General features: G+C 35.3%; 1 long non-coding RNA gene across 1 annotated transcript in view; it reads right to left on the minus strand.

Annotated features, from left to right (window-relative positions):
- LOC144245214 (uncharacterized) overlaps positions 1-12,641 on the minus strand; it is a 64,609-nt gene that overhangs the window by 46,251 nt on the left and 5,717 nt on the right. Inside the window, exon 3 of the long non-coding RNA XR_013339210.1 lies at positions 1,833-1,893. This is a non-coding gene — a long non-coding RNA (uncharacterized LOC144245214). The remainder of the gene's footprint in view (positions 1-1,832; positions 1,894-12,641) is intronic.

The raw sequence follows: 12,641 nt of genomic DNA on the forward strand, positions 1-12,641 counted from the left end.
TGAGCAGGGGAGGGTCAGAGAGAGAGGGAGACACAGACTCTGAAATAGGCTCCAGGTTCCGAGCTGGCAGTCAGCACAGAGCCCAATGCGGGGCTCGAACCCACGAACCGCGAGATCATGACCTAAGTGAAAGCCGGACGCTTAACCAACTAAGCCACCCAGGCGCCCCTTTAAATCTTTTTTTAAATTATTTGTTTTTGAGAGAGAGAGAGAGAGAGCAAGTAGGGTAGGAACAGAGAGGGAGAGGGAGACATAGAATCCAAAGCAGGAAGCAGGTTCTGAGCTGTCAGCAATAGAGCCCAATGTGGGGCCTAAACACACCAACTGCAAGTTCATGACTTGAGCTGAAGTCCGACGCTTAACTGACTGAGCCACCCAGGTGCCCCGTGACCGAGAATTCCTAAGAATGATGAAAAACCAAGTATTAAAAGGATATATGTACATATTATTTTTAAAAATATGTATTATTTCTATATAATATGTAATATTGTAGTATTGGATTGGCTGATAGTTGAGGGACTTCTACCATCTGGCCAGACTTGGAAAGGGAAATGGCCCTAAGCCAATGGAAATTAGAGAAGGGATGTGGGAGGGACTTGCTAAAACTTACATAGAAATGGAGCTTTTGGTTAGGCAAGTCATAGTACAGACTTCAGAGACATTGAAAGGTAGAAAGTGTCAGATGAGGAGCATCTCATGTTCCCACAAAACTAACAGCCCCAAGCTGTGTGACCTGAGTCCTGCTCTCGGGACTCAAGCCTAACTGCAAGTGGAGGGAGGCAGAGGAGCAAGAGTCCCAGAGGATGAAGGCTCTCCTTCCAGGGGAGGTACCAGGAGGCAACTGCTCCCTCACAACTCATAAAGGGCTCCCCCACGTGCACCCATGCCACGTCAGCAGACTACCTAGAAGAGGAAGTTAGATTTATTACCTAGTTACCGATGTTAGCATGGCCTACATGGGAATCTGGGCTTGCCCACATGGCCAGCCCCTCTGAGGCCTCGGACTGCCTGGGAGGCAAGACTGAGTAAAGGAGGTCAGAGCAGCCTCAAAAAGGGGTGCTAAGCATGTGTGTGACATGTGACAGGGCAGTGGTTCTTAAAATGGGCCATGTGGAACCCTGGGCCAAGGTGATCTACAGTTAAATCAGAAGTATTTTCAGTATTTGCAGATAGAATGAGCCCCCTTTAAAAAAATATTGTTTCTTACAATAAAATTAATACTTTTTTTAAATCAGAAGAATTAAAAGAAGAGAAGTCATCTATAATCTTACCTCCACATATTTAGGTATATTTCCTTTCAGGCTCTTTTTTTGTGAATATATTGATCAATCATATATTTACATATATTTTTGATGAACTCTATGCCCAATGTGTGGCTTAAAGTCATGGCCCTGAGATCATGAGTCTCATTCTTTGCCAACCGAGCCAGCCAAGTGCCCCTACTACAAATATGTTTCAGTATATTTAGTTAACTATCATTATTATTTAATATTTCTTGAATGCTTACCAAGGCAAAGCATTGTTCTTAACCCCTTGCAGATATTGAAGCATGTAATTTTTTAAATAACCCTATGAGGTAGAAGCATTATTATTCTTATTTAGCAATAAAAGAGACTAAGGAAGAGAGAGGTAAAAAAAATTTGTTCAAAGTCACATATTAGTAGGTAGGTACTGGAATTCAAACCTAGATCTAACTGTGGAACCTACATTTTTAGACAATATATACACTATATTATATATATGTATATATGTATATATATATGGTTGTGTGTTAAGATCTTCCATTAAATATTATGTTGTATTTCCCACATCATTAAAAAGAATTTACTTACCATGAAGTTTTTGTTTCATAACTTTTCATGATTCTTTGGTGCCTGTCACCATTTGTTTATTCTAGAATCAAGCAGAAGAAAATATCTGATTTAGTTTAAACTTAAATGTTTATTTGGTATATCTATATATAAATTATATAGTTATTTAGTATATCAATATTACAAAGTGTTCAAAAAAGAAACCATACGGCCCAAGAACTCCACCCCGTGAGTAAAAGCAAACAAACATATCTTAACAAATATAAAAGAACAGAAGTCATATAAAGTATGCTGTCAGATCATAGTGGGATTAAACTAGAACCAATAATTTAGAATTCTGGAAAATCTCAAAATATTTGGAGATTAAACACACGCTTCTAAATTATACACGGGTCAAAAAAGAAGTCTCTAGAGAAATTAAAAGAAATATTTTGAACTAAATGAAAATAAAAAATATAACTTAACAATGAAACAGTACTTAAAGAGAAATATATATACAGCATATATGCTTATTAGAAAAGAAAGATCTAGAGAGTGGCTCAGTGGTTAAGTGTCCAACTCTTGGTTTCAGCACAGGTCATGATCTCATGATTTGTGGGTTTGAGCCCTGTGTGGGATTCTCTGTCTCCTTCTCTCTCTGCCCCTCCCCTGCTCTCTCTTTCTCTCTCAAAATAAATAAATAAACATTAAAAACAGAAAGATGTAGAATCAATACTATAAGCTTCAATTTTAGGAAACTAGAAAAAGAAGAGGGCTATAAGCCTAAATCAAGCAGAAGGAAGTAAATAATAATTGCAGCAGAAATAAATGAAACTGAAAACAGGAAAACAATAAAGAAAAGTCAGCAGGAACAAAAACTGTTTTTTAAAAAAAATTAATAAAAATGATAAGCCTCTTGTCAGGTTAACAGAGGAAAAAAAGGAAGAAGATACAAATAACTAATACCAGAAATGAAAGAAGAGTCATGTCTACTAAACACAAAAAGGGTGATAAAACAGTATTATAAACAAACTCTGTGCCCACAAAATTGATAGCCTAGATGAAATGAACTAATTTCTTGAAAGATGCAAACTACTAACACTCACAAAAGGGGAAACAGGTAACCTGAATAAACCTCTATATTTTAAAGAAATTGAACCAATAATCAGTAACATTCTAAAACAAAAAGCACCAGGATCAGATGGGCTTGCTGGTGAATTCTACCAAACATTTCCAGAAGAAATGATACCAATTATCTAGAATCTATCTCTTCCCAAAAATAGAAACAGAGAAAACACTTCTTAACTCACTCTGTGAGGCAATATTACCCCAATACCAAGACCAGATAAATATATTACAAGAAAGGAAAACCTAAGAGTGATATCACTCATGAATACATATGCAAAAATCCTCAACAAATGTTAGCAAATAAAATCCAACAATATATAAAAAGAATTATACACCACACCCAAATGGGATTTGTTCCAGGTATTACAAGGCTATTTCAGTATTCAAAAATCAATTAATGCAATCCATCTCATCAACAGCTTAAAGAAGGAAAACCATACAATCGTATCAATAGGTGCAGAAAAAGCATTTGACAAAATCCAATACTCATTCATCCTAAAAATTCTCAGCAAATCAAGACTAGAAAGGAAATTCCTCAGCTTGATAAAGAACACCTACAAAAACTTATAGGTAGACTTTTGAGAGAGAGAGAAATCACAAATGAGCAAGGGGCAGAGAGAGATGGAGAGAGAGAATCCCACAAGGTGCAGAGAGAAAGGAAGAGGAAGAGAAAGAGAGAGGGAGAGAGAGAGAGAAACATGTGGGGCTTACCTGAAGTGGAACTCATGTATTTTACCTGAAGCAGGGCTCAAGCTCACCCAAAGAGTAGCTTGAGCTCACCTGATGTGGGACTCAAACTTTGGGAACTATGAGATCATGACCTGAGCCAAAGTCAGATGCTTAACTGACTGAGCCACCCAGGAGCTCCAGAATCATTCTTAATGATGGGGAAATAGATGCTTTCCCTCTATGACTGGGAACAAGACAAGGATGTCCACTCTCGGGGCGCCTGGGTGGCTTAGTCAGTTAAGCATCCGACTTTCGCTTGGGTCATGATCTCGCAGTTCGTGGGTTCGAGCCCCGCGTCGGGCTCTGTGCTGACTGCCAGCTCGGAGCCTGGAGCTTATTTCGGAGTCTGTGTCTCCCTCTCTCTCTGACCCTCCCCTGCTCACGCTGTCTCTCTCTCTCTCCTAGAAATAAATAAAAATATTAAAAAAAAAAAAAGAAGGATGTCCATTCTCACCACTGCTATTCAAAATTGTACCGGAGGGGTGCCTGGTTGGCTCAGTAGAACATGAGTCAGTGGAGCATAAGACTCTTGACCTCGGGTTTGTGAGTTTGAGCCCCACAGTCAGTGTAGAGATTACTTAAAATCTTAAAACAAAAACAAAATTGCACTGAAAGTCCCAGCTAATACAAAAAGACAAGAAAATGAAATAAAAGGTATAAGTTTGGCAAGGAAGAAATAAAACTGTCTCTGCTCACAGATAACAAGATTGTCTATGTAGAGAACAACAGAAACAGACAAAAGAAACAAACAAACCTTCCCGGGACTAGCAAGCTACGACGGCAAGATTGCAAGATAACAAGGTTAATATCCAAAAGTCTATTTATTCATTCCCAACCAGCAGCAATCAATAAATAAAATTTGAAATTAAACAATAATACCACTTACATTAGGGCTAGAAAAAAAAGAGAAATAGTTACATATTTCTAGCAAAATATACACAGATCTATATGAGGAAAACTACAAAACTAATGAAATCAAAGATCTAAATAATTGGAGAAATAGTTCATGTTCATGGATAGAAAGACTCAATACTGTTAAATGTCAATTCTTCCCAACTTGATCTAAGGATTTGATTTAATCTCAATCTAAATCCCAGGAGATTATTTTGTATATTATCAACAAAGTGATCCTGAAGTTTATATAGAAAGGCAAAAGCCCCAAAACAATCATCTTGATGCTGAAGAAGAACAAAGCTGAAGGTCTGACACTACACAACTTTAAAACTTACTATAAAGCTACAATAATCAAGACAGTATGGTATTGCCAAAAAAAAAAAAAAAAAAAAAAAAAAAAAACAAAAAAAAAAAAANAGAAAGAAAGAAAGAAAGAAAACTATTTAGATATACTTTGTACAGAAATTAATTCAAAATGAATCATAGACCTAACTGTAAAACATAAAAATATAAAATTTCTAGACAATAATATAGGAGAAAATCTAGATCACCATGGATTTGGCTCTTACTTTTTAGATACAACACCAAAAACACAATCCATGAAAGAAAAAATTGATCAGTGGGCTTTATTTAAATAAGAAATTTAATTTCTGTGAAAGACAATGTGCAGAGAATAAAAATACAAGTCATAGAATGGGAGAAAATATTTGCAAAACACATTTCTGATAAGGTCCTTGAGTATAAAATATACAAAGAACTCTTAAAACCCAACAATAAGAAAACAACCAATCCAGTTAAAAAGTGGGCAAAACATCTTAACAGATACCTAACCAAAGAATATATACAGATGGCAAATAAATATATGAAAAGATATTGAGCATCATATATCATTAGGGAACTGCAAATTAAAACAACAATGAAACACTGCTTCAAAACTATGAGAATGTCTAAAATCTAAAACACTGATAACATCAAATGCTGGTGAGGATACAGAGCAATAGGCACTCTCCTTCACTGCTAATAGGAATGCATACAGTCACTTGGAAGACAATTTGGCAGTTTCTTACAAAGCTTTTCTAGTCTGAAAAGGCTGCACACTACATGACATTTGGGAAAAATGCAAATGATAGAGATGGTAAAAAGAATCGTGGTTGCCAGGAGTGCAGGGGTGTTGGGGAGAGGTATAATAAGTGAAGCATAAAAGATTTTCAGTGTGGTGAAATGAAACATGATGTTGTGATGATGGACATATGATATAATGTATTTGTCAAAACCCATAGAAATGTACAATACAGAGAACCTTAATGTAAACTATGGACTTTAGTCAATAGTAATATATCATTATTGGTCAACTAATTGTAACAAATGCACCACACTAATGCAAGATGTTAATGATGGAGGAAACTGTGTAGGAACATATATAGGAAGGAGGTACATGCAAACTCTCTGTATGGTCTGCTCGATTTTTCTATAAATCTAAAACTGTTCTAAAATAGAGTCAATTAATTAAAAAACATAAATGTCTGAGAGTAACAAAAACACATTTAAAAGATGGGGAGAGGGAGGGCTTATCTTACTAGATGTAGTGGAGACAAACCAGGTTCACACTCAATAAGCAACTAAACGACTTCATTTCTCTGCTTCCATTACAATCTTAGTATGTGTGCTACCGAAGCAAGCACTCTCTCCTTCCCTTACAGATACAGGTGTAAATAAACTTTTTAGTAGTGACTTCCAGAAAAGCCCCTGAAAAAGACAGCTGACATGTATCCTTCTGGGCCCTCCCCATCTGCTTCCTGCCTGGCAAAAGGGATCCTGGCTGGTGCTTCAGCAACCATCTTGGAGCACAAGGAGGTTCTGACTGAGGTTGAAAGCCACTGCGAAGAATGGCTGAGCAGAATAATGAAGCATGGGTTCTTAGTGATTTTTTTTAAAAGTGTATTTATTTATTTTGAAAGAGAGAAAGAGGCAGAGAGAGAATTCCCAGCAGGACTCGAACCCACGAACCATGAGATTATGACCCGAGCTGAAATAAAAAATCTGAAGCTTAACTGACTGAGCCACCCAGGTACCCTAAAGAAGCCTGGGTTCTTGATGAGCATGGTGCCACTATGCTAACCCTGGCCACCTTATACCAAACTCCTTTTACATGATAGAAAGAATTTATTTCTTGTTTAAGTTTCTGTTGTTTGTTATCCATGTTTAGATATCCAATAGCTAAACACAATTCCTACCTTGTATAGCAGATAGTAAAACTAATGGTAATGCTATTAGGATAAAGCCATATGTATAGCATAGGCATAAACAATACAAGTAGAATAATAATAATAAAGAGCCCAGAAACAAATTCAAACAAGGACTTAATATAAATAAAGACGACATTTAATTTAGAGGGAGAAAGATGGTTTACTTAATATATGGTGTTGGCAGAACTGACTATCCATCTGGAAGAAAATATGATGATACTTCTACCCTACATCATATGCAAAAATAAACTCCAGATGGACTACAAGTTTAAATGTGAAAAATAAAAAATATTAGATACAAATGTAAGGAATTACTTATAAAATCATGAAGTAAAGAAGACTTTCTGATGTGAAAGATAAAACTTAGGAACCCTAATGCTCACCACCTAAAAATAGTAGTCACATCATCTCTTAAAAATGAACACATGTTTTTGAATAGCAAAAGAAAATACAAAATCAAAAGACTATATACTTAAAATATACATGATAAAGGATGAATGTTGCTAGTGTACCTTAGCTCCTACCAAAGAAAAAAAAAGACAATCAATCCAATTAAAATTTGACAGAGCATATTATTAGGATGTAAATCATCAGTGATTTGAAAAGATTCTTAACCTCACTGGTATTCAAGGAAATGCAAATTTGCACCATAAAAGTATAGCATTTTGATCCATCAGACTGGCAAAAATAAAAAAATATTGGTAAGACTAGCCATATGAGTGTGGAATGTGAATTTCTACAGCATCTCTGTAAAGTATTATAATACCACGTATTAAAAATACAGATATTCTTCAATCCAGAAATACTACTTTTTGTAACGTATTCTCTAGAAAGATTAATATCAGTATATAAAGAAATATATTCAACAAAATTTACTATAGCATGATTTTGTAGGGGCAAAAAGATGCCTCTAATCTGAAGAAAAAGAACTTAATGTGACCATTCATCATTAGATGAGGGTTGATATACTAGGTGCTATAGAGTATAATGCAACTTAAAATACAGGAGTTAGATACGTACATGCACTGACCCAGACACATGTCTGCACCAATGGACTTTTTTAGTTCTTAAATGTCCACTTGAGGACATTTGTATTTTATCTATTATATAAGAAGTAACCCAGAGAAAATTGAGCTAACTGGCACCATATTTCTGATTTATTTCTGCGAGGTTTGAGCATTCTTCACAGACTGACCTCAGGCAGCTGTCCAACTGATCTAATGTTTTACTGGGCCTGAGATGCTACAATGGAAGAGTAGCTCTTTGGGACCAGCCTTCCTACAGGTAGCATGTAAGCTCTGGACAAAACAAACAGAAACAACAAGTACCTAAAGGCATGAGAGAGAAAGAAAAAGCAGCAGACACTCGATGGGGAATCAGCGTTTAGAAGAGAACACACAGCTCTGGGTTTCTTAGTTTCAGACCTTTTTGCTAGAGGGCAGGCCCTAGGTCTGTCCTGTGAGGCCGCTAAAATTCAGATGGATCATATAGTTCAGCCATCTAGAAGAATCAAAGGATACAGCAGCTGGAAAGGGAGGAGGGTTATCTCAGAAAGGAGAGAGCAAGAGTGGGGAGCTCCACACTGGGCCCAAACCTCTGCTAACTCCTGAACTATACCCGTGAAGGGCGGACTCCAAGCAGCCCAGCTAAAGCGAAAAGAACCGGACAGAGAATTTTGCTGGTACCCATCACAAGGGGGAAGACAGAGCCTGCAGTTTGAGTTCACCCAAAATAATTGCCTGCTTTAGAAAAACCTTTTTCAGGGATGCCTGGGTGGTTCAGCTGGTTAAGTGACCCACTCTTGATTTCGGCCCAAATCATGATCCCAGGGTCCTATCAGCAAAGAAATAGAAACATTGATAAAGAATCAAATGGAAATTCTAGAACTGAAAAATTCCCTTATAGAGCTTGAAAGAACTTTGGAGATGACAGCAGAAGGAGTCAGTGAACCTGACTATAGATCAATAGAAATGATCTGATTTGAAGAATAGAAACAAAGAGACAAAAAAAAAAAAAAAAAGAATAGAGGTTCAAGGATCTGAGGGATAATACCAAAAGGTCTAACACAGGTGTTAAGAACATTCTGAAGAGAGGAGTAAGTCTATGGCGCAGAAAAATATTTAAAGACATAAAGGCCAGAATTTCCTTAAATTAGGTGAAAGACAAAATTACAGACTTGGGAAGTTTAGTTGACTTCAAGCAAAATAAATACAAAAAAACCCCACATCTGACCTTATACTGTTGAAACCAAAGATAAAGAGAAAATCTTGCAAGCAGTCAGGGAAAAAAATGATATATTACATACAAGAGTACAATAATCTGAATGCCCACTGACCATCAGAAAAATACGAAGGCCAGAGTCCATAGAAGAATATCATTAAAGTTCTTTAAGAAAAAAAGTCAACTTAGATATCTATGTCCAGTAGAATGAAAGTTAAGTAGGGACACGTGGGTGGCTCAGTTGTTTGAGTGTTGGGCTTTGGCTCAGGTCATGATTTCACAGTTCGTGGGTTTGAGTCCCGCATCGGGCTCTGGGCTGACAGCTCAGAGCCTTTGCCTGCTTCAGATTCTGTGTCTTCCTCTCTCTCTTTGCCCCTCCACTGCTTGTGCTCTGTGTCTCCTTCTCTCTCAAAATAAATAAATAAATATTTAAAAAAAATTTTTTTTAATAAAAAAGAATGAAAGTTAAATAAAGATACGTTAATTAAACAAAAACTTAGAACATTTATTGCCAGTTCATAGCAGCACTCTCAACAATAGCCAAAACATGGAAAGAGCCTAAGTGTCCATCAACGGACGAATGGATCAAGAAGATGTGTTTTATCTATACCATGGAATACTACATGGCAATGAGAAACAATGAAATCTGGCCATGTGTAGCAACATGGATGGACCTTGAGGGTATTATGCTGAGCAGAATAAGTCAGGCAGAGAAGGACAAATATCATATGTTTGCACATATAGGAAGATTAGGAGGAACTTAACTGAGGAACGAGGGGGAGAAGAAGGGGGGAAATGGTGGGGGAAAGGGAGAGAGGCAAACCATGAGAGAGTCTTGAATGCTGACAAAAACTGAGGATGCGGGGGAGAGGGGGGATGGGCATGGAGGAGGACACTTGTGGGGATGAGCACTGGGTGTTATGTGGAAACTAATTTGACAATAAACTATTTGTAAAAAAAAAAAAAAAAAAAGAACATTTATTGCCAGCCAACATGCATTACAAGAGATACAAGTAGACGTTTATCAAGCTGAAGGGAATTGACATTAGATTAGAATTCTACCTTTAGGATGGAAAAAAGAGCACCAGAAATGGAGAGTATATATAAAAATAAAAGACTATTTTCTCTTTTAATTTATTTGAAGTAATATTTATTAAGATAATGTTTGATGCAAAAATTATAACATTGTCTTGTGAATGTTCATATCACGAATTTGTAGATGTTATACATACAACAACTATAACACAAAGTAAGGGGTTGAGGGGATAGTAAATGGTTCTAAATGATGGCAAATTTCTCACATTTTAGGAGAAGCAGTAAAATATTAACTCTAAGTAGACCATAAAAAATTAAGAATGTATATTTTAATTCCTAGAATGATAATAAAAAGTTAACTCAAAAAGGTTTAGCTAAATAGCAAATAAACAAATATGGAATTCTTAAATATATCCAATTAATGAAGGTAGTCAGGAAAGGAGGTATAGAAAACCAAAATACAGAAGGGACAAAACAAATAAATAGTAAAATGTTAGACTTAAATCTATCCATATTAATTATTACATGGAGGGTAAATAGATTAAATACTCCAAGTGAAAGGCAGAGATTGCCAGAATCGATCAAACAAACAAACAACAACAACCAAAATAAAAAAACTTTACCATGTGCTGTTTACTTTGAAGATATAAGTGAAGTATCAGGATGTAGGTAGGTTGAAAGTAAACATGGAAAATTATGCTATGTAAACAGTAAGCATACGAATGATAAGATGGCTATATTAGCATTATATAAAGTAAATATTAAGCAAAGTGAATTATCACAAATAGATAAAAGTATTTACAGAGTATTTACTAGAGATAAGAAAGCTTAATTCATCAGAAAGCTATAATAGTTTAAATGTATATGTGCCTAATAGTGCTTACTAATGGAAGTTCAGAAACATGAAAGAAAAATTGACAGAACTAAAGGAAGAATTAGGAAATTTCCCAACTACAGTCAGATACTTGAACATGCATCTCTCAGAAATTGATAAAACTAGACAAAAATTAGTAAAGAGGCAGAAGATCAGAGTAACACTATCTGTTATCGTGAGCTAAATGGCAATCTATCTGACAACTGCAGAATACATATTCTTTTCAAATTATATTGTACATTCACCAAGATAGATTATAAGCTGGTCATAAAATGAATCTCAATAAATTAGAAAAGTTGAAGTTACATAAAGTCTGTTTTCTGACCATAATGGAACTAAATTAGAAATAGTTAACAGTAGGTATATATTTGTTAAAAAACCCAAAATTTGGAGATTGACTCACTTTTAAATAACCTATGGCTCAAACACAGAAATCACAGGGGACATTAGAAAGTATTGAACTAAATTATAATGAAAATACAACATATCAAAACTTCAGAGATGCAATTAAAGCATTGAATTGGGGGAAACTTATAGCTTTAAGTTTTTACATTAGAAAAGATAGAAGGATATTGAAACACTAGTAATGTCAGATTCTTAAAAACATGTTTCCCAAAATGTACTGGCATAATTTTATGGGATAGGGATTTCAAAAAAATTGTAGTAAATACAATTTCCTTCTGTAAAAATTAATTAATTTTTAAAAAAAGATAAAAGGAATAAAATCAATCACCAACCTTTCAACCTTAGGAAGCTAGATAAGAACAAAGTAAACCCAAAGTAAGTAGAAGGCAGGAACTAATAATGAGCAGAAAGCAACAAAGTCAAAAACAAACAATAGAAAAATTAACCAAAAGCTGGTTCTTTGGAAAAATCAATGAAATTTAACAAACATCTATCTAGAGTCAGAGAGAGTAAGAAAAAGAGAGAAGACACAAATTTCAAGTATCGGGAATAAAAGAGGGACTATCATTATAAATCCTCCAGGTTTTAAAAGGATTATAAGGGAATATTGTAAATTACTTCATATCAGTAAAATTTTAAAACTTAGATTAAGTGGACAAATCACTTGAAAAGCACAACTTACCTTTACTGCTAGAGATAAAGTATAAAATCTAAATAGCCCTATACTATTGAGGAAATTGATATTGGACAGTTTTAATGGTTAATTCTATCAGACACTTAAGAAAGAAATAATACCAATCTTTTTTTTATTAGAAAATAAAAAAGTGAATATTCCCTAACATGTTTTATGAAGCCATTTTAACCCTGATCCCAAAACATATTATAAAAAAGAAAATTACAGACTAATATCCACCCATAACACAGATGCAAACATCCTTAACAAAATATTAGTAAATTGGCAACATGTAAAAAGGATGATACATTATGATCAAATGGGGCTTATCCTAGGCATCCAAGATTGGTTTAACCTTTTAGGAGCTTATGATAGATTTATGGGAAAGAACTATAGAGTTAAAGCATCAGATCAAGGAAAGAATTCCTACGTTTGCCTTTTTTTTTTTTTAAATTGGTGGTGGAAAGCATAAGTAGTCCAATATAGCTTAACAAAATAAAAGAAAACCCAAAAAACCCCAAATCCCTCCAGACTAGGAATTAAGACCAGAATTCTAGTCCTGGTATTGCCTCCAATTCAATGTATAATGTTAAAAGGTCACTTTGCCTATCCCGGCCTTAGTTTACACACGTGTGCAATAATGACCT

Source organism: Crocuta crocuta, unplaced genomic scaffold (genome assembly GCF_008692635.1).
Source record: "Crocuta crocuta isolate KB4526 unplaced genomic scaffold, BGI_CrCroc_1.0 scaffold170, whole genome shotgun sequence".
NCBI lineage: Eukaryota > Metazoa > Chordata > Mammalia > Carnivora > Hyaenidae > Crocuta > Crocuta crocuta.